This window comes from Pezoporus flaviventris, unplaced genomic scaffold (genome assembly GCF_033815535.1).
Source record: "Pezoporus flaviventris isolate CSIRO_AGI_PZ_B2104156 unplaced genomic scaffold, CSIRO_AGI_Pfla_v1 ptg000007l, whole genome shotgun sequence".
NCBI lineage: Eukaryota > Metazoa > Chordata > Aves > Psittaciformes > Psittacidae > Pezoporus > Pezoporus flaviventris.
The window spans coordinates 78,848,511-78,871,867 of NW_026892555.1; the positions used below are offsets into that span (position 1 = coordinate 78,848,511).

At 37.4% G+C, this 23,357-nt stretch overlaps 1 protein-coding gene across 3 annotated transcripts in view; it reads right to left on the reverse strand.

The window, feature by feature from the left end:
- CDH12 (cadherin 12) overlaps positions 1–23,357 on the reverse strand; it is a 540,002-nt gene that overhangs the window by 330,756 nt on the left and 185,889 nt on the right. The window lies entirely within an intron of this gene.

Consider the following 23,357-nt stretch of genomic DNA (forward strand, 5'->3'; position numbering starts at 1 on the left):
CTTTACTATCTGCTTAGATCCACGTTCAAGATGCAGTATTGTTAGACTCTTAACTGAAGCACTACAGCTTGTGTAAACCACACCCTTAGACCCCTGCTCCTGTGTTTATACTCTGCCTTTTTCCCATTTGTTGAGACTTATGACATCTGGGACACAGATACAGGAGAATTAAAATTATACTAACATTGCAAATGCTGAGAAAAAACAGAAGTTTGTTGCTAGGATAGATTTGATCTGTAATTTAAAAAAAAAAATAAAAAAATAGGAGATTTGTTGTATGCCAGCCCAGACTATTTAATTTTTATTTTTACTCTAATATGAGATATAAACAACCAGCATGACACATAATTTCTCATGTATCTTCTTTCAATCTTGAAATAAATTGCAAGGAAGTTATAAAGCAATTTAATAGCCTTATTTTGAAATAGTTTGTTCCACCAAAGAAACTGTTAGAATATAAAATAGCATTATGATTTTGCTCAGAAGATACACTTTCATGCATTTCCATGTTTCCTGAGATTTTAATAGCCAGCAAACTCCACATAAAGCATATGAAGGTAATATTTACAAATGCTTTGCAGTGAAACTAGTTCTGAGTTCACTTTTTCCATTATGAAAAAAAAAATACCTGTAAGTAAAAGAAAGGTTTCAATTCTGAATGCAGAGCACAAGTAAGCTGAAATATAAGTCTCTGGATGAACAGCACTTAAAAAATATTAGAATCCAGAACCAGAGAAAAAAAGACAGCAAGGCTTTGAAATATTGAATCGCTATTGATTGGTTTCTACACTTCTCTGAATTAATTTTCAGTGGATTTTCCTGGAGAGTATGTGCAGGATATTTTGTGTTTGTTTTTTTGATTTAGCATCAGTCACACAGCTAGCCTGCAACTATATTCTGGTAACTTCTGATTTACACAGGCCTATTTCAAGAAGATTCTATTTCTCTCTATCTTCATGCTTCTAGTTCAGCTTCTTCACTCAGACTACAGCCAGTGAAATATTTTGAAATATTCTCTCCTACTCTTTTTCATTTTTCTTTTTAGTTGTTTTGCATGATTACAGAAGAAAAATAACTATTTTTGTGAGCCTTTCTTTAAAAGGCATAATTTCAGCATCAAAAACTAAAACAAACAAACAAACAAACAAACAAAACCAAAACCCAGGCTTTGAAAAATTTCAAATGTTTGGCATTGTGTAAAGGTAATAATTGGGTAAGACGATTCTATCATGGTATACTGAAAGCAGGGCTGGGGGGAAACTGGAGGGAGAAAAATGGGCTTTACTGCAAGAAGTAAACAGACTGATGTTGCCAATACACCAATGACTCTGAGGTACTTGTAGATAATGGAAAACAAAATTTCTCTAACTGGGTGTATTTGACCAAGGATGACATTGCACGCTGTTTTTTTGCTGATTACTTAGCACTTATAAAAATATGTTCATGGTTCTAGGTGACTGTGTTACATGGTAAAACTGTTATCTCTCCATGCCCATGTCCTCCTACCCACTTACCAGATAACTAGGAAATAGGCCTTTCTTAAAAAATATATAACCAGATACAGAGTTGAAAAGTGGAGAGAATGAACAATGAGACTAAACAGTAGCTTGGGATGGGTGTGCGTGTGTGTGTGTGAGAAATACAGCTCCACGCCATGATTTCCAGGTAAGAAACTAGTGGAATAACTCTGCTAGAGATTACTAGTTTAATCTACCCTGGATGCAACACCCTGCTGTTGTGAAAAGGAGATTGAGGAGGAGGAAAGGTTAGTGAATGAATGTGTCTCTGTAAATAAAAGCAACCATAGAAATAAAGTAAAATACTTGCAAAAGCACTAGACTTAAGACCCCAGTGTGAATTCAGAGCTCATCAGAGGTACGTGGAAAGTAAATGCTTTTGTCATCTTTCCCCCCCATCAAGCAATGCCAAACCTAGCCACAGTGTATATTACTACTGCAGCTGTTTAGAGCTGGATTGTCACTGATATGATGAACCAGCTATTCAAATGTAACGTGTGTGGCAACATAACCATCTGTTAAAAGCACCAGGTGGTGCATAAGCTTTAACAAAATGTACAGACAATAATTTCTCCTGTCTGGGGTCTTTTTTTCCTGATGTCAGGGTTCCTCGAGCAAAAGAAGCATACGTTTGACATTTAGTGCACCAAGGTTAATTAGTTCTACAATTTTTAATAGAATGGAAATAGAAAAAAAGAACCCAAACCACCTAGTACCAAGCACCTATTTATTACTCGCACGATTTCAGTAAAATACATCTTGAATAATCTCCTTTTGTCTCCTTATCTGTTATTTTACTGATTATACTTTCAACCTTGGCAACAAACTACATTTCAAAGTGTGAATGCCCTTGCACCACTGTATTACAAATCCTGTAACAGTATCACCTACTATAAAAGTAGACTGCCTAAACTGCCAGAATTCCTGGCAGGGTGATGGTAAGAAATTACAATTCCTCAAAACACAAAACAAACACCTTTTATTTTTATCTTAATGTATTGTTGAATCATGAATGTCAAACATTATCAACACGTGTTAATAAGATATCCAATTGCTTTGCAAAGTTCTCTTTTAGAGATCATGCAATGTAACCATCCAGCTTCTAACAATGGTGACAATGTTTCTGCTAAACAGTTTCTAGACAATTTATTTTTTCTAATCACACAAATGTCTTCTGAATGTCAGTATTTTTGAATCATTGTGAATAATGATTTTCATTATTCTTTTTTCAAAAAGATTTTTTTTTTCTATGAAAACAAAATACCTCCTGATGAATTCTATAAACATCTATAATTTTCAGGAGCTTAAGAGATTAATGCGTACTTGGTAAACTAAGATGAGAATTCAACCAGTGAGCCTATCTATATATATATAAAAAAACAAACCAAAACAAAAAAAAAAAGAAAAAAAAACCCACAAAACAACAACAACAAAACACCAAGAAAAAAACCCCACAACCTAAAAGCCCTCACACACAAAACCCCCCACAGCCCATACTCACACACAAAAAAACCCACAAACCACACTGTCCTAGGAGTCTGCAAGTGGCAAGTGTGTGACATGTCTACAAAGATTAATGCTTTTTTTAGATTAAAATGCTGAATTGCTCCTTCTTCCAAATTCTCTAGTAAGTTCTGCACTCATTAATTTACCATTTCTGAGGTTTCTGCATTTTCTATGCTAGCCATCAACATCACTATTATTATTACTCTACTGATTAAGTGCTCTAATTATGGATCGGCACCACTGTGTTAATTAGATGATGAATAAACACAGGAAGTGTTATTCCATCACTTAGGATGTTCTCTTTCCAAATCACTGAATGTGGTCTTTGTTCTGGTTGAAAGTTAAAGCAGGCAAGGCTGAACTATGACATATACCTTTATTTTCTGTGTAACTATTTCTAGCTCTGAAGCTTTATCCAATAACAACAGTGGGTAGTATTAGGCCTTAGACGTCTACTGGCAGGTTTATTAACGAATTAAAAAGACAAAAGAATTTGTGAAGTTTTATAGACCAAACCCCTGATTTGTACAAATAAGGTATTTTATAAAAAGTAATTTTCAAGAGATCAGCAGGTCAATTAATTTCTTACTGCAGCTCGGGCTTAACTGCTGGGGACTTATTTTTTGTTAAAATGTACGTGCACTTAACTGTCACACTGTAAAGCAATAATCTGATTTAAAACTCATGTAATTAATGAATTCATTAATTATGTTCTTAGTAATTATAAAAACATCAAGTATTTTACTGAATATCTTACTATTATCCCTCTAGCATTTGGGAAGGTTTATTTCTTCAGAAAGAAAATTGTTATGAACTTGAATAGATGCACAATATTTAAATAATTAAGAGCTCATCAGTAGTAACTTGGAAGATTCTCTGAAGAGGTTTTGGTGATATAAGATACAGCACAGATGTATAAACCACTCAGTATGAACAAGTGCCTGTATAATTTTTTTGTTCTCATTTTTGTGGTTTCTATTCCCCCATCACCTACAGGCTTGCTGGAATTGTATATACAATTTACTGCTTATTCAACAACAGAGCTGATGGAAGACAAAATGAACATTTAATGTGAAGGTGCCTCAACTACAACACAGCTTTTCTCAGTAAGACTGCCCCAACTGTCAATTAATTCCAGTATCACCATGAAAAGCACTATCAAAAGTTATAGGTCCCTGTAATACAACATTCTAGATGAGTCCTAATTCTGCTGTGATACCTCTAGCTTTCTTCCAAAAGGTAAGTTATATTATATTTCCTTATACACAGAGACAACCAGAAGATTTAAATGTAAATTGTAATTATAAATTGTGATTATGCTACTTTACATTTTCATTTTGTTGTGTCTATTTTAAATTTCAGAACACAGCACACCAATGTTTACCATACTCTATCACATCTACTTTACTTTATTAGTTTCAGGGTTGAAACAGAAGATACTGGGCACCAAATAGATGACCTAGTGTCTCCACTGAAGGCATGTATATTAAATACACTATTGAAATTAGTCTTTCAGCATGATTCTTTGAAATATTTGTCAGATTGATATTTTATATTCCCATTACTTGTCTTCATTACATCCGTGTGGTTGATTGACTTTTGCCAATTGCCAGACCCCTCTCCAGCCGCTCTCTCACTCCCCCTCCTCAATAGGACAGGGGAAGAAAACAAGATCAGTTTGTGGGTCAAGATGAAGACAGGGAGATCACTTACCAATTACAATCATGTGCAAAACTGTCCCAATTTAATTTTTTGCCCATTAAAATAGAGTTGGATGGTGAGAAACTAAGACAAATGCTGAAATACTTCCTCCCCATCACCCCCTATCCCCAGGCTCTCTTTAACTTCCAACTCCTCCACCCCCGAGTAACACGGGGGACGGGGGGCTTGTGGCTCCTTCCTCCTCATGCTTTTCCCTGCTCCAGTGTGGGGCCATCCCTCAAAGCTGACATGGCCAACATGGTCCAGCATGGGCCAACCCTCGCCACTCCTCACAGAGACCACCCCTACAGTTCTCCACTGCGCTGCTAACAGCTGAGCACCATAAAGTTAGGGGGGCCACAGCATTTGGCTGGCTGTGCTGGTACCTCGTGTCTCAGGAAGACTTCACTAATAAGCAAGTCTCCTGAAATTAATATTCCTATGCCATAATAATCCTTCAGACAATGAAAAATATCTAGGACCACAAAATTATCACCTTTAGGATTATGCACATAATCAGATTCCCCTGTATTCTCTCAATTCTCTCAGAAAATCACAATTAAGAATAAATGCATTAGTCTTCAATATATAAACTGAGAGCATATAGAATGCATGCCATTTATGCTTATTGTGTTAATTCTTGGCTTACTATAACAAAGAATGTAATAAAAAAAAATTTGCTAAAAATGCTTTTCTTTTTCCTTCTACAATTCTTAATACCGAATGTCTTTTTTTTTAAACACATTATTAACAGATGAAGGCACTGATTTGCTGCTTATCTTCAGAACAAAAAGGCACATGGATCAAATCAGAGTATAGAATAAAATTTTAAGATCATAGCAGGGTTTGTTCCACTTCTGCGCCACTGACCAGATCTCTTCAACTGCTGCTTCTCCTCATGCCTGGTGCCTCTGTTAAGTAGGATCAATTCAGAAAGAGCAGTTTAACAGACAGGGTAGATTTATTTTAATAGGACTTGAACAAGGATGATGATAGTTTACCTGCACAAAGATGCTTTACTGAACTGAGAGCCTATAACATAAACTCAGCTTGTGCAGAATGTTTTTTACTACACATGAGTGTGTGAGGTAGTAATGATAATTCTTTAGTTTTATTTTCTATCTCACAAAATGCAGAACATATTTTCCTACTTACTACAATTAAATGGTTGCATAAGAAAATTGCTTGAAAAAGTATTTTGTCATTAGAATTTTGTTAAATTTCTTTGAACAGTTTCTGAAGAACATATTAAAAATACCGTTTGGAAATCTACATTCTATTTCCAAAACTGAAGGCTAATTGTAACAATCTCTAAGATGTATTTTAGAGCATGTGCAATGTTTAATAATGTATACCTATAATATACGCATATGCGTATGCAATACCTATTTAATTACTTCTACTTTGTCTTGTACATTCTAATTCAATCTCATGTCTTTCTATGCCAGATTCACAGTTCTGAGAACTGGATTTTGGCAGTAGCATACTGAGCTAGATAGAATTCTAGTCTTGTTTGTCCATAGAGAAATTACACTACTTAAATCTCTTCCCCTGCCCACTCCCCCATCCCTCCAAGAGTTGCATCCAAAAGTTTAGGTGCATGTCAGTATAAGTATTTCTTATGGACCTCAACATGCATCTTTTAATACTAAAAGCAACTAAATAATGTCTTATATGCTTCTATATATCAGCATCAATAATCCCTGAACACAGCTTAAGAACCTCAGGGAGCTCCTAAAGGTAAGAATCAGATAAAAAATAATAATAAAGATGCAGAGGTATGAATATGGTCAGAATTAGCCCTTGGGTCTGGATAAACCACAGTTTTTAACAGAAGGTAATTTCTAACATGAAGATAATCAAATTAAGATACTATTTTTGAGAAACAGTCATAACACCTCAGCTCTGTATTTTTTCCCAAAATAGGACTGAGACAGATATTTGTGAAGATACTTAGCCTGAAATTACATGTGTAAAGGAAAACCAGTATTGTCCACAGGACTTTGCTTTTATGGTGAAAATATAATTCTTGTACTATAGATCTAAGTTTATCTTCAGTGCTTCCTCTTTCTCTATACCACAGACAACCTTAAGGAAATTCTATTACCAAGTGTCTGATGTATCCAGGTAATAGCAGCATTTTACAGTATCTAGACCTGCACAAAATGAGATCATTAACTTCATTGCTGTAATTATTACCTGTATTTTAACTGCACCCTTAGCAATAGAATTAAATTCTTATCTGTTCCAGGTACTGCATCTGAGAAAGTGGAAGGTCCCCAATGGAAAATAGTTCTGTCACTAAAGGCTGAAATGTTCCTTGTAATTTAGTTCCTTCTGCTGACTTATCTTCTCAGAAGTGTAAAGTAACTTTTTAGCAATGACACTATACCACTTTGTAAAGGCACTAAGAAAGTCCATACAAGGTATCTTTCCCAGCCTGCACCTGGCAGACATGAGTCAACTCCAGGACAATACCACTCCATTGATACCATATGGCAGAAGTGATTCAGTAAAATTTGAGATGGGACTCCGAAACAACAAACACCATGCTGACCTTGCTGTATTGAGATTTTATTGGGGATTTTTACATAAGGGTTGTTCATTGTTTGATGGCCTTATCATCAGAAGAGAACATACCAGGTCCCCTATTTCAGAAAAAATACATCAACACTGATACGTTGAAATGCTACTGGTTTGAGGGGTTTTGTTTTTTTTTTTGTTGTGTTTTTTTTTTTTTTGTTTGTTTCTTTATTTTTGTGTGGGGTTTTTTTTTTTTGGGTGGGGGAGTGGGATGTTTTTTGGTTTGTTTTGGGTCGGTGTTTTTTTATCTCCTTACAAAAAAAAAAATACCCCCCCCCCAAAAAACAAAAAACAACAACAAAACAAAAAAAACCCACAAAAACAACAAAAAAAAACCCACCACCAAAACCCAACCACCAAACATCTACTTAGCATGCTGGTACGTACCATGGAGTTTTACATCCAGAATATCCTGCTACTAGGAAAATAAAAACTTTTTGAACCACACCCATATTTCTCATATAACTTCAACAGAACTTACACCCCTTTTCTTTTTCTAAGAAATGCTGTGTACATGAAACTCAAACCACAGGTAGTATATGAGTGAAATCAGTAGAGCTATGCTAGTTAAGAGTGGGCTAATGGACCACTGTTCCAAAAAGCTCTCCTCTTATTATCAGCCAACTTTTAGAAAGCATCTAGACACCAATTACAACACATGCTTTAATAGGTGAATTTAAAATAAGGAACAACTATGTGACTTATGCAGAAATTACGCAGACAATTCAATGAAAAACTAGTATTGGTGGCTGTTTGATCTATACATAATTCAAGTTAGATCCTGTGGGGAAAATTACATTTTGTCCAGCAAACAAATATATAAGCCACATAAAGGTAGTTCTGTGACATCATTATAGATTTTGCTTACTAAGCACAAGCAAAATTATAAAGTACAATACAGCTATGAATGCTGGTATTATTTGAAGACTCAAATATGCATAGCTGTGACTGGCACACAGTGCACTGTAATTCAAAGATGGTTTATAAGGAAGTGTGGTTTTTGTTACCTGATTTTGATCATTAGAGACAGGAAGATGCTAGATTCATTTATACAAAACGCCTTATTGATTAGCTAAAAAAAGGAACATACCAATTCCCCAAAACTAAGAAGTTAATGCAAGTCCTGAAGGAATCAAGAACAGAAGAACAAATTTCTATAACCAGTGTCCTTATACTACTATGATATTAAGTGTGAAAATATAGTACTGTAGTCTCACAAAGCCTACATGGTAATAGGATGCTTCAAAGAAATACTTAATTTCCTCCTAAAAATATTTATAATTGCTTATTAAGCCATCTAGCTTCTTTTGATGTACTGTCAAAAGATGACAGCTTCTTTACTTTTCCTGAAAAAAAACCCCACAACTTTCAGTTTTGTGACTTGTTTGCATAGATACTAATTCATCTGCAGTAAGGAGAAGTAATTATGTCCTTGGCCTTTTTTAGACTGCTTCTGCGGCAGATAGTATTCATATTAGCTGTATCAGAAGGGATGCAATACTGGACCTATTGGTCACTGGCATAAGCGGTAAACTAATTGGTGATGTCAAGATTTGAGGCAGCCTGAGCTGCAGTGATCATGCACTGGTGCAGTTTGCACCTGAGAAATATATGTCAGATGGAGTCAGGACCCTGGATTTTAGGAAAGCAAAATTTCAGCTGTTCAAGGAGTTAGTTTATGGAACCTCCTGGGAAATTTCCTGCAGGAATAAGGAAACAGAATAGAGCTGGCAGATCTTTAAGGATGCTCTCCATAAGGCACAAAGGCTCTTGGTCCCTAGCTGTAAGAAATAAGAAAAGGAAGAAGAGACCAGCATGGATAAGAAAAGGAAAGAAGAGACCAGACCTGCTGGTTAAGCTAAAGGGCAAGAAAATAATACACAGGCAGTGGAAGCAGGGACAGGTATCCTGGGAAGAGTAAAGGGACGCTTCTCAGCTTTGTAGGGATGGGGTCAGGAAGGCCAAGGCCTGGCTGGAGCTCAGCTTGGCAAGGGATGCAAAGTGTATAACAACAAGCATACCTCCACCAGAAAAGGAAGGCTGAAGAAAGCGTACTCTCCCTGATAAACACAATGGGCAAACTGTTAACAACAGCAAAGAGAAGGCTGAGGTACTCAACTTTTTTTGCCTCAGTCTTTACTGGCAACTTTTCCCACACATCTCAAGTGGATGGAGCACAAGGGAAGGACTGAGGGAGTAAAGTTGCTGCCGCTGTAAGATTAGTTTCATGACCATGTGAAGAACCTGAACATACATAAGTCTATGGGACCTTATGAGATGCATCCCAGAGTCTTAAGGAAAAGTCCTGACGTAGCTGCCAAGCCTCCGTCCATGATATTTGAAAGCCACAGCAGTCAGGTAAAGTCCTCAGTGACTGGTAAAAGGGAAACACTGCACTCATTTTAAAAAGAGTAGAAAGGAGGACTATGGGAACTACCGACCTGTCTTCCTCTCTTCTCTCCTCTGCTTCTGAGGAAATCATGGAACAGATCCGCCTAGAAGCTACGCTAAGGCATATGGAGGACAGGGAGGTGATTTGAGACAGCCAGGGCAAGGGCAAGTCCTGTCTGACCAATCTAGTGGCCTTTTACAATGAATGGAGTGACTGCATCAGTAGACAAGGAAAGATCTATGGACATTATCCATTTGGATTTCTGTAAGGCCTTTGACACTGTCCTCCAAAACATCCTTCTCTCTAAATTGGAGAGATATGGATTTGATAGGTGCACCATTCAATGGATGAGGAATTGGCTGGATGGCTGCATCCAGAGGATAGTGGTCAATGGCTCAGTGTTCAGATGGACATCTGTGACAAGTGGTGTCCCTCATGGGTTTGTACTGGGACCGGTACAGTGGGATTGAGTGCATTCTCTGCAAGTTTGTGCCTGAGGTACGGGATGCCATCGGGAGGGACCAGGAAAAGCTAAAGAAGAATAGACTAAATTGCTCCAATTAGAAGGCCCCTAGAACAATGATCTAGTCCTACTCTCTAACCGTTTCAGACTGACCAAAAGTTAAAACACATTATTACGGACATTGCTCAAACGCCTCTTCAAGACTAATAGGCTTGGGGTATTGCCCACCTCTCCCTCTTGGCAAAGAAATGCCCCCTAATGTCAAGTCTAAACCTATCCTGGCACAGCTTTGAACCATTTCCACACATCCTATAACTAGATACTCATTGCTGCAGAGGGCAATGAGCTTGTCCCTCAGCCTCCTTGTCTCCAAACTAGACAAGCCCAAAGTCCTTAGCTGTTCCCCACAGGACATTCCTTCCAGCTCTTTTACCACCTTTGTTACCTTTTTCTGGACATGTTCAAGGACCTTCACAATCCTACACAGCTCTAAACTCTGAGAAGTAGTGACATATGTATTCATCCAGTATCAAAAATACTATGTATGTGTATAAGCTCATTTCCATTATATGGCTTTATCTTCAGTTTCAGAACAATTTCTGATACAGAAAATAGCACTCTCTAACATTTAACATATCCAATTAACTATTCAGTAAGATGTCAACATGGGTATTGAACCCATTGAAACAATTGATCATTTTACCAGACACAAACTTAAAGATGAATATTCTGAATGTAAGCCCAAACTGTGACGTTAAAGCACTCTGAAACATCCCAGGGAGAAATTTGCAATGCAAACTTCCTCATGTATGGTACTTCATGTAAAGATAATACCCTGTCTTCACTATAATATCAATTTAAGTGGCACAGCTTGCTTTCACATCTGCAGCTGCCCTGACATATGTCAATTAAAGAGAAAATTAAGCAAGACCATAATCTTTGCTATGACTCCCTTTATACAGGTTACATATCAATAGGAAGGAACAGAGACAGCAATCCCTTGCCGAGCTGTAAGTTGCATTATGTGCCCCTCTAATTTATTATTCCTTTGACTATGACCCAGGAAACCAATATATTTGCTTGAATTAACATTATTTTTTTTTTCAGAATTACAAAGCACTTAATTCACACAAGTATCATTATAAAGTGGCTGATTTGCTACAAATCTACGGCTGCTGACGCTACATATAGTTAAACTACTACGCAGTATTTTATTCCATATAAGTCATAAAATTGATTATAAAGAAAAGTTTCCTCCGACAGAAATAACCCTTACTTCCAGTGTCATGAAATGGCTCAAAAAATAAAGTAAAAGATTTTCCATGGAATTTAATTAAAGTTTTCGGTTCTAAAATGTTTTACTATAAATCTAAGTTGGCCTGAAAGAAAGAGAAGCCCTTAGCAAGGTTAAAGGGCCATAAGAGCTTATCAGCCAGGAATAACAAAGGGCTTTCTCACTCTTATGTCAGTGAACTGAAACCTGAAAATCTTGCATATTTCAAGCTACTGAGTTCCCAAATAATGAACTATTTTAATTGAGACTTGGTGCTTTTCTCCCCTACCATTCTTACCTCAATTTATTCTTCCTCAGCTGTAATCAGATGCATTTAAACTTCAGCTTCTGAGTAAGGTCAAAGAATTCTCCTACTTAGGTGCCATAAAGAGTCCTTACTATGAATTTTCAACAAATTTCTTATTCAACCTGCAAAAGAGCCCATGTATTTTAAATTTGAATTCTGAATCATTCCTCAAAGTGACTCATATCTGACATGAGCAAGCTGAGATAAGCTAAGAAGAGCCACAGACTGGAGTAGGAAAACTGCCAAGGATCATGCTTCCATCAGTATGAACACAGAACACACTTATTATAATGCCTACTTTAATGCTTCTGGTAGGGGTAGCTCACTCACAAGGCTGTTTAAAGGGCATTAGAGATCAATTTCTTCTTTTTGCCAATCACATGAGGCTTGGAACAGAACTGTTTTGTTAAATAATTTTCTGTATATCTGACTTGAAGCAAAGAGAAATCTTAGCTCTTACAACTGTCATGCTATTAGTCTTCAAACGTAGTTTGTACAGTAAGGAACAGTTGCCATTGAACTGCGCCCAAACTCATTCTTAATTAAAAGCCAAATAACAGTTCCCCAAACACTACATCCTTGCTATCACAGTATCTAGGTTTCTGCATTATTTCAATCTTTTGACCTCTTTTATTTAATCTCTCATGGACTTCTTTTCTCCAGAGCCTTGACATGTGAAAAAGAAAACTCTTGTATGGGGCTTGAAGAGCTCTATCTTCTTGTTTCCTTTGCCAAACCTCATCTCCTGAAAGCACCAAAAAGACAGTCTGGCACCCTGTTCTTTGATTCTTCATTATAGCATCAGACACTCCCTAAAATAGCAGTAGATCTTCCTCGTGAAGGTCTTCCTTCTGCGTGCCCTTCTCATGCTTTCTTTCTTTCCTATTACCTGATCTGAAAGGACAGCTGGAATATGACATCCAGAGCAAAAGAAATCTTAGGCTGGAAGAGAAAAACAATTGAGAACATGACGAAGGGATGACTCCTATTCTGTAGAAACCTGACCTCTGTTCTTTAAGAATGTGAAACCTTTATTCTGTTGTTCCCCAATCTCCGAGGGATTAATATACCTAAAAATAACCAGGTAACTGAGGGTTAATAGAAAATATAGCTACTGCTAAACAGCTTTAAATTTTATTGTTCATAGCTATTTACAGTATGCTTCTTCGGAAGCTCAAATGAATATTTTACTTTCCTAGAGGTTTCATCTTTACATTAATTCACCATTATTGATTTTTCTTCTCATGTTTCTTGTGAAGACAGTCACAAGACCTTGCTTCATTACATTCTTATTACTGCTTCAAAGTCACTAATTACAGGCTTTGGTTTCAGTTTCAATTTATATATTTTACTAACACACCAACATTATCTTGGGGTCTTTAGCTACTGTCTTCTTCCATTTTTAAGTAAAGGTACACAAATACAAATACACATATAAACATTACATATTTATGCATATTAACATACAGTAAGGAGAAAAAAAAATATAGCCATGGACAGAAACAGCCATGCAACTTAGGGACACAGCTTATAATGCATTTGTTCAACTACTTTTTCAGTTCAGCTATAACATGTTTCCTCAGAAAGTTTGAGTCTCTCTACATATGCAAGCATGCAAAGCTACTTCAAAAGACCCACTTAATCTAAAAAGATCTATTTTAAACAAAGTTTGCAGCATTAGGACTATATTACTAAATCTAACAGAGTAGGTAACTTATATTTTTATATTTCATAGAATCATAGAATAGTTAGGGTTGGAAAGGACCTTAGGATCATTTAGTTCCAACATCCTACCATGAGCAGGGACACCTCACACTGAACCGTGTCACCCAAAGCTCTGTCCCACCTGGCTTTGAACACCGCCAGGGATGGAGCATTTGCAACTTCCCTGGGCAACCCATTCCAGTGCCTCACCACCCTCACAGTAAAGAACTTCCTTATATCCAATCTAAACTTCCCCTGTTTAAGTCTGAACTCATTACCCCTTGTCCTGCCACTACAGTCCCTACTCGTCCCTACTCTATTCATAATCTTTGTCAGCTTCATTGGCAGGTTTTTAATTTCTTAAAAGCACTATGGAATGTGAAGTGCATATGCTTAGCTGAGTCCTGGAAAGTAGAAGTTAAAATGTCATCATGGTCATACGTGTTGATCACTTTTAACAGTGAGTTTCACCAAATTAATTTGAATTTAGTGAAGAATACTGCTAATGATCCATGCTGCTTTCCCAAAGATGTGTGTTGGCACTTAACTGCTAAAAGACAAGCCACAAAAATTACAAAAAGTTCAGTCAGCAAAGTAATCAAACTGATTTTTCATATGCATAAATCTATTAAGTAAGACAACGCCATTTTACATTGGTGCTTTTCATCATAGTATTGCACAACATAGGCAGCCTCTAGGGAGCTGCATCTATTTCAGTAAGCAGTTTCATTTTCAGCATAATTTGCCATATTATTGCGTCTTTAAATTTAGTCAATCCATTCATTTGTTCACATAATTAATTCTGATTTATTTTGAAGCTCTTATCTTGCAGTTCTTTCATTTTTTCATCTTTTACTCGTAACTTGCTGAAGATCACATTAGATCTTCAGATACTTCGAAAATTATCTAAAACCTACACACTGAACATAAGAAGCAGAAGTTTTTCTGGGGGAAGAGGGTTTTGTTTGTTTATTACAATGAAACAACAAGCTCCAATTTTTGTTTAAGGCTACTGGTAAGGACAATGTGATCCTGCCCCTCTACTCTGCTCTTGTGAGACCTCACCTGGAGTATTATGTGCAGTTCTGGTGCCCTCAACATAAAAAGGACATGGAACTGTTGGAACAAGTCCAGAGAAGGGCCATGAGGATGATCAGGGGACTGGAGCACGTCCTGTATGAAGACAGGCTGAGGAAGTTGGGGCTGTTCAGCCTGGAGAAGAGAAGGCTGCATGGAGACCTCTTAGCAGCCTTCCAGTATCTGAAGGGGGCTTATAAGGATGCTGAAGAGGGACCCTTCATTAGAGACTGCAGTGACAGGACAAGGGGTAACCAGTTAAAACTTAGACAGGGGAAGTTTAGGTTGGATATAAGAAGGAAATTCTTTCCTGTTAGGGTGGTGAGGCACTGGAATAGGTTGCCCAGGGAGGTTGTGAATGCTCCAACCCTGGCAGTGTTCAAGACCAGGTTGGCCAAGGCCTTGGGTGATATGATTTAGCGTAAGCAGGGGGGTTGGAACTAGATTCTATGATTCTATGAATGTTGCAAAGGAATTCGAGACAGTTATTTCCTATGTAAAAAGCCTAGACTCTTCAATGGCTTGTATGTCCCTTCCCTTCCCCTATGAGCCTTCCTCCTGGCTCCTTCTTCCCCCCCATTGCTTCAACTGTACTGGACCACATAGTGCCTACCTTCATCCAAAGACTCCTTGAGATGAGAGCATGTACTCACATATAAAGAAAGAGCTCTACACAACTATAGCAATGATGCCAACTCTCATTTAGACTCATTGTCTCAAGAAAGAACAGTAGCACTCTCCCTTTCACACATACATCATACTAATGGATAAAGAATCTGCATGAAACATGGTAAAGATAGCTTTAATATATTTTGCCTGAGAAGTTTCAGTCCAGCAGCAGATTGTCTCATACCCAGGCTACAGGTTATACTACAAGAGAGCTCTCAAGTATTGTATTATTTTATATTCTGCAAAACAACAGAACTTAATTTATCCTCCAACAGAGTAGCGCAGAAAAAGCAAGACCTAGCAAAGCACTTAGAGTAATGGAGATCTGTCTTCTAAACTGTACTCTAAGGACTGTGTGGTTAATAATATAAAATATTTGGTGAAATACTGGACTTGACATGAGAAATACCTACTCTGTATTTCTCTAAGCTTCTGTGAGAATTAGCAGAAAATCTCAGAAAGGGAAAAAAAAAATCAGTTTGTCTGTGCAACTATGTGTGCAGCTGTAGATAGCAAGCAGTACCAGTTGTCTACTTTTTAAATATCTGTTCTGAAAATACTTTCATGCAAAGATTGTACGGAATAAAAATTCAATTTAAAATTCTATTACCAATTGCTTTCATATAATTTTACTTCCAGACTTTCACAATTCAGTGAAGTCTCTTTATGCCTAAACTGGCTCAGTGAGCTGCAGAATTACTTTCTTTGATACCAGATTTTGACAACCAGAAAGCCATTCTCATAAAAGGTAACAATATACACACAGCAGACCTCCCCCTCCACCTTTAACAGACACTCTACACTTCTACATAATGTTTTGCTAAACAGCACCACCCTTTTGCAATTCTTTTTTATTAGTGTATAACATGACACAGATTTCAAAAGTCGAGACTTTTACATTTCCCTTTTACGCCCAGCATATGTGCACTTGTTATTTGGTAAGTCTTTAATCATTTAACAGTAGAGCATCTTTCAACTCAGTCCAGAACACATAACCAGGTCATACCCCACACTGAATTTAAAGTGACAGTGATACATTTCTTCCAGTATCAATATACAGGGCTTTTATAGTCACTTTCCAACCAAAACCGCCTTCTGCACTTCCCCTTTTTGGCCACATTGAAATAAACGAAAAAGTATTTTCCCCAAAATGCTTTCACTGCAATGACTTTTTAATGAGGCTATTGTCAAATTATAGCTTAAGAATCACTGATTTTAAAATCTATTCCTCTCTTCCTTTTGCTTATAAAATACAGCTTCCAACACTTGTGGGAAGGACCTCAAAACTCTTCAGGAAAGTGTCATAATTTTTTTTGTCACATAAATATGGAAAAGTAGTAAATTACTACTGAACAGCACAAAGCAGTATAACTGCTAGTGAAACTTTTTTGTGGTGTAGAACACCTTAAAAAATGCCATCATTAAAAGAAAACCAAAATCCCCAAACACAAAACAAGGCAAAACAGATTTATCGAACGCTGCACTAAAATAAAAACAAAACATGAGATTGTATTTATGATTTTATCCCTCCGGTACACCCTGGATTGTCTGTTTTATGATTGTAACCCATACATGGAAAGTGGCATAACAAAAAGAATTACACTGACAGAAAATGCTTGTTGTACAAAGGCAACGGCATGTTTTAATGAAAAGATTCTGTATTATGCAGATTCTGTATTAAGCAGATCATGGCTTTGAAACACGTACCAACGCAGTTCCTTCTGGTAGAGTCTAGAAGTTCATGCATGGAAGCATTACTAGACCTTTTTTTAAATTTTCATCCAGGTTCAGAGAGCACTAAGGAAAGCAGGGCTGCAACTCTTGCTTTTTCTGTGCTGTGATGCTTGCTTTTTTTTTAAGCTACTGAGGAAACTAGGGAGTATTTTCAAAGTCAGGCAATAGAAGAGGAAAATAAGGTTTCCTCTGGAATTCATTATAGGATAAGGGTTTCAGAGAAAAACACCAGAGAATGATATGGGGGTCTCCTCTGGATATAGCAGAAAATACTACTTATAATCTAAAGAACGTTGTTAGAACACAAGAACAAAAATTCTACTAGAGTTTCCTTTTTCTGAGCCATCTTTATTTTCCGGTTTTAGACACTTGAGTATACTTGAAACATAGGTAGAATGGAACATATTCTACAGACTAACCCTTGGCTGGACAGCTAGTTCTACATCTAGGGTTCCAACTTATGGAATCACAGTATCTTCTTCAAGTTGCAAGAACTGCCAGGGAGAGATGGAAGCTACATATTGGACATAAGCAAGAGCATCTTTGCCAGCAACCTCAAAGTGATAAAGCTTTTTATCTAGCTTCATCCAGGATGCAGATCAAAGCCTATATGTAAATTGATTTATGGAGGTAAGGGCAATTAAAGTGGCTGTTAATGACCATCTAAAGCACCCATGCACTAATTTGCAAACAAATAGGAGAAAGTGGAGGCAGTTGCAGAGCTAGGCCCTCACTTAAGCTGGAACACATTCAAAGCATATTATGTATATATTAAGAGAGTCAAAACTCACTGGAGTTGAAGTTGGCAAGGAAAGGAAAAAACAAGATGAACTTTTACAGGTGTATCAGTAGGAGATGACAAGGAAACTGTGGAGACCTTCTGCAGAATGGGACAGATGACCCTGACACAGAAAAGGATGAGATGCTTTCTTTGCCTCAGACTTTCCTGCAAAACTCGTATCTTGCAGATCCCTATGTCCAATGGTAGAGTTTTGGGGGAGAGAATTATTTTCCTCAGCTAAGAAGCTTCAGGTTAGAGACAATTTACCTAAGTCTGATATAAATAAATCCCTGGGACTGGATATGCAAGCGACTTTCAAGAAGGCTGAATAAAGAAGTCCATGTCACAGGAAGGTTGCACTCTACCATCCTTAAAAAGTTGACATAAATGCAGGAGCTCCCCAGTGATAGACGAAAGGTAGTGAACACCATGCTGAACTTCAGAAAATGCATGAGGAATAATCTTGGAAGCTTCAGGCTTCTTGGGCTCCCTCAGTCTCCTTGGAAAACTAAGGAGTAATGCTCATGAAAACCACTTCTGGAAATGTGAATCCATGCTGGCTAGTATCAAGGTGAATTGTGCTTGACCAAGGTAATTGCCTTTCACAATAATATTACCAGCTTTGAAGAGGAAGAGGGAAGCAGTGACATCATCTGCCTTAACAAGGTTTTCAACAGGGATTGTCATAACATCTTTTGAAGTTACCCTGCTTCAAGCAGGAGGTTGGACTAGTGACCTCCAGAGGCATCTTCCTACTTTGATCTTTTTATGAATCTGTCAAACAAAAGCAAATTTAAATTATATGCAGATATAAATTAAAACCACGTGATACCATATATACTTGCATACTTCAGCTGTTACTTAAATACAAAAGGGAAATCTTAATTGTATTTCCAAGATTCTTTATGGAAGCACTTTCTATAGTCAGCCTCATGGCATCTACGTTTACTTATGAGTCAAGATGACTTTATCCTGTCCTTTTAGCAGGTTCAAAATACTGACTGCATATTCTGGAACTTACTGTCGCCACATACTGAGAAAAAAATACAGTGACTGTAACCTACTTATTATTGACACGATTTTAGTTCATCAGCTTCTCTCTTTATATGGGTCTTGGCATTAACTCTGATGATAAAGCCATTGAAAAGAAAAAGAATTTCATACATCATAGGTTGACTAGAGATTATCTTGCATTATTTAGCAGTAATTGTAACAAAGCTTATCACACTTGGTGTAATAGTAGCTTTTCGACTCCTCATAGTGGACAGACAAGTTAAAAAGTAACATAAACACATCATACAAAAACTTCTCCCATAGCTTTAAGAAACACTTGAAGATATTATTACAATGTGCAACTACAGAAGCTTGCTGCTATAAAAATCCATGAAAGTGCAGCATAATAATATAATAATACCCACAGTTAACTACAGAGATCATTACTTAAGTCTCTGTCACCAAATAATGCTTCAGGGTTGAACAAAAAATGCCATTCACAACCAATATATGTGATCTTGAAACCTGTGCAAGTACTTTTTTATAACCAATTGCCAAAAAATATCTTTGAATTAGAGGATATATTTCAATTCCTTCAATGTATATCAAAACAATAACCCTGTGCTGACACACATCCACCCTCCCTTTCACCCATGCCCATCATCCAGGAAGCCACAGGGCCCTGCAGTATGCTTACACATGGAAAGAAAAATGTTGATTATTTATGTATTAAAGTCCTAAGAGCAAAACAATACTAACAAATACATGGGAAATTTAGGCATCATACTTCTAAGACGGTACAACTATAACAAAGTTGATAAACTGATTAGAAATGCTACTTGTCTAAAATACACCACAGCAAAAAAATGAGACCAGAAAGATTTCACACAGTAGCCCTATCAGCTGTCAAAACTGTACCTCATGTTTTAAGTTTAAGGAACAAGATTATCTTCGATTAATAACACTGTCGTGGTTTAAGCTCAGTCATAAATCACTCCTCCTCCCTTTCCTCCCCCCTCCCCCGCTCCTGGAGGGATGGGGAGGAGAATCAAAAGAATGCAACTCCCATGGGTTGAGATAAGAAAAGAACAGTCCAGTAACTAAGGCTCCACTGCCAGCCACGCCCTCCCGGCCTCCTGGTCCCCGGGGCAGCTCTCCCAGGCTGGTTCGGCAGCCAGTGGCTCCCAGGGATGCGCCCCCTCGGCTCCCAGCAGCCTCATGAAGATGGAGGTGAGGACGAGGGCCAAGACGGTGAAGAGCAGCCGGACGGCCAGGTACAAGTCCACGGCCACGTCCGTCCCACCCTGCTGCTGGAGCCCGCCCGTATTACAAGGCATTACCATAAAGTACAGTGAGGCAAGAACCTTAGCCCAGGCCCCACACTTGATAAACACTATCACAGCAAATACCGGCTCTAAGTAAGGTACGACATGCTGAAACTGTGAGATCAAGAGCAACAACTTTGAGAGCCGATAAATCAGCATTGTGACAAGTGACTATTAATTCAAAACAATGAATGCTTAACACAAATATGATTAGACACACTCTGGTCAGATCTGTCGTTATCTCAACCCTTTGCACCTCACATCGGGAGCCAAAAAGAACTGTCCTGGTTTAATCTTAGTCATAAGTCAGCCACGCAGTCCTCACTCACTCCCACTGCCCCTTTTTCCCCCTGCTCCTGGAGGGATGGGGAGAAGAATTGAAAGAATGTAACTCCCACGGGTTGAGATAAGAACAGCCCAGTAACTAAGGTATAACACAAATCACTGCTGCTACCACCAATAATAATAATGTTAAAGGAAATAACAAGGGAAGAGAATACAATACTTGCCAATCAATATCCAACCTGACCGAGCAGTGAACCAGCCCTTCTAGGTAACTCTCAGTTTCTATACTGTGCATGACGTGCTGTGGTATGGAATACCTCTTTGGCTAGTTTGGGTCAGGTGTCCTGTCTCTGCTTCCTCCGGCTTCCCCTCCTCCCTGGCAGAGCATGAGACTCAGAAAGTCCTTGGTCAGACTAAACATTTGTCCAGTAACTAAAAACATTGGTGTTATCAGTGCTGTTCCCAGGTTTAAAGTCAAAAACACAGTGCTGCACCAGCTACTAAGAAGGAGAAAAAAATGACTGCTACTGCTGAACCCAGGGCAAACACTCAAAAAAAAAAAAAAAAGTGTTAACCGAGGGACTGTCTTCAAAACTTGAAAATTCACAAAGTTTGTATATAGATCATCTGTAAAAGCACTGCAAGAGATTCGGAGAAATGTGCACAGATTATTCAGAAGTCCAGTGTTATGAAGGCATGTGACATCTATCCTCAAATCCTACCTATCTTAATTTCTTGAAACTTGTACAATTTCATTATCTCCATTGCCACCAAAAATGAATCAGTAACAAAAATACTTTCTTTCCGTAAACAGAGTTGAATGCCCTACAATTTTTTTTTAAATGTAATGAAGTATATTGACGTAAATCAGCATTTTTCATGAACTCAGCTGTGATACATTGAAGCATCTTATAATTGATCTGTACATGTACAGGAGTAGTGCATATTAGAGAGAAAAATATGCAATAATGTAAAAAGAGTCCTCCTTCTCTAAAGCTTATAGTAAAGAATTGGAATTGCAGGCTATATTATTGCTTCACTTTCATCCCAGGGCATAATATCCCACTTTCATCCACAGAGGTCTGTTACTCATAACCAACAGCTTATCATGTAGGTAGGCACAACTTTTCCCAGAGCTTGCATGTTTATTCCAAAAATATTTTAAGCTTCTTATTGATCCAACAGGTGGGATCCAGAAATAGAGCCGACATCTATTGCACTGCACATTTAATATGTGATTTTTCATTTAGATTTCTGTACAGAACTTCCTCATCAGAGTATTGGCACTTTCACATAATTAAGTACTTACCTTTTAAAGCCTACTCTTTGCTTCAGTCAAAAAACAACTCTCACACCTCACAGAAAATGACTGCAGCAGTAAGGTGCTTTATATCTTGTTACTTGTACTTAGTACCTCACTAGTCCATTCCTTATTTGCAGCAAAGGAAGTGCTGGGATAATTGAATGCTGTTGTAGCATATAGCACTTCTATATATTTTGCTTTTCAATTTCTTCACCTTCCATTTATTTCATTAATCAGTCATTACATTGTTGTATGAGTCCTCCTGAAAGATCATGGCACAGTGGAAGAACACATGACTCATACAGACTTCAAAAAGATTAATTTTCTACTGGGACCACTTTCACTTGCTTAAGACTCTCCCTCCCATTCTGATCTGCAATACTGGAATTTTGTATTACTTCTGAACCTAAACATTTTACTCCTATCCCAAATTCAAGACACAATGACATTTTGTACTAGGTATTTCCACCTAAGGTATTACAGAGCTTCAATATTTCTTTTCTTTCTTTTACTACTTTTAAACAACAAATAAAAAGCTTTTGGGTTGGTCTGTCTGAGCTTTCTATTGAGAGGTAGTGCCAAGGGGAAGTATCAGAGAATTTCTCTCACTAGCAATACCCCAAAATCTCACAGAGAGATTATCCTTCACTTCTCTCAAAGATCTACAGCAGTGGCAAGCACACACTTCGTCAGCATGGTACAGATATTTCAGCTTTCAGAAAGAAACAGCACGCCCTCAAATAATGAAAACACAGCAACCAATAAGAGGAAACATTTACTACTAAATTAAGTGCTCTTTTCAGCATAGAAGAGCTTATGCAAATCACCATATGTCAGGTGAAGCTAAGCAAGCTTCAGGTAATAATATTTCATTGTACTCTGCTTGTCTAGCTCATAAAGTCAACAAGCCCATCTGATCTCTATATCTAAGTTATGGGATACAAAATGAATTGTGGATTTCAAAGTTCTTGGTAGGTAAGATGACAACCAAACTCAATCCAAACTAGCATACTTAATGGCTCATTAATATGTTCAATTTCCTGTAACATACTTGTTACCACACTGTCAATTACCTTAGTTGCAAAGTTCATAGATTGCATAACATAGTATTTTATAGAATAATATGGAATCTAGTTGAGAGCCACTACCATGTTTATTAATAGACACAAATCAATGTAAAATGCTACTTAAATTAGATGTATGATAAAAATGTCTAACTCTGATTTGTAACACAAACTCAACAGAAAAAAGATACAAGAGACTTCAGTAAAAAATGGGAATTCTCTAGTTTGGTCTAATAAGGATGCCCTTCATGGACATTAGATAAAGCAATTAGAATAGAAAGTGTCTGTGAAGCTCTCCCTACTGACTGTATTTATGTAATACTGTCAACAGTGAAGGCAAAAATTCAGATAGTGAGATCTAAATCACAGATTATTTACACTAAAATACAATTATTGACTCTTTGAACAATAAGAAAGTCAATCAAAACACATTTCTCTTTTAGTGTCATCAGACATTAAGCACAAGTCGTCACCCCATAGGCAGTTTCCTAATGCACAGATATAAGCAAAGTGGCAACTGTCCTTTAGCATAGAAATATTCAGGTATTTTCTTAGTGCAAACTTGTATTTTCACAGAGAAATTGAGACATCTTGTTTCAGGCACACATCCATTATGCTTGCTAACAGTCATCCAAAGAAATATTAAAACTAACTAAGCTAAAATAGTATTTTAGCTTTTT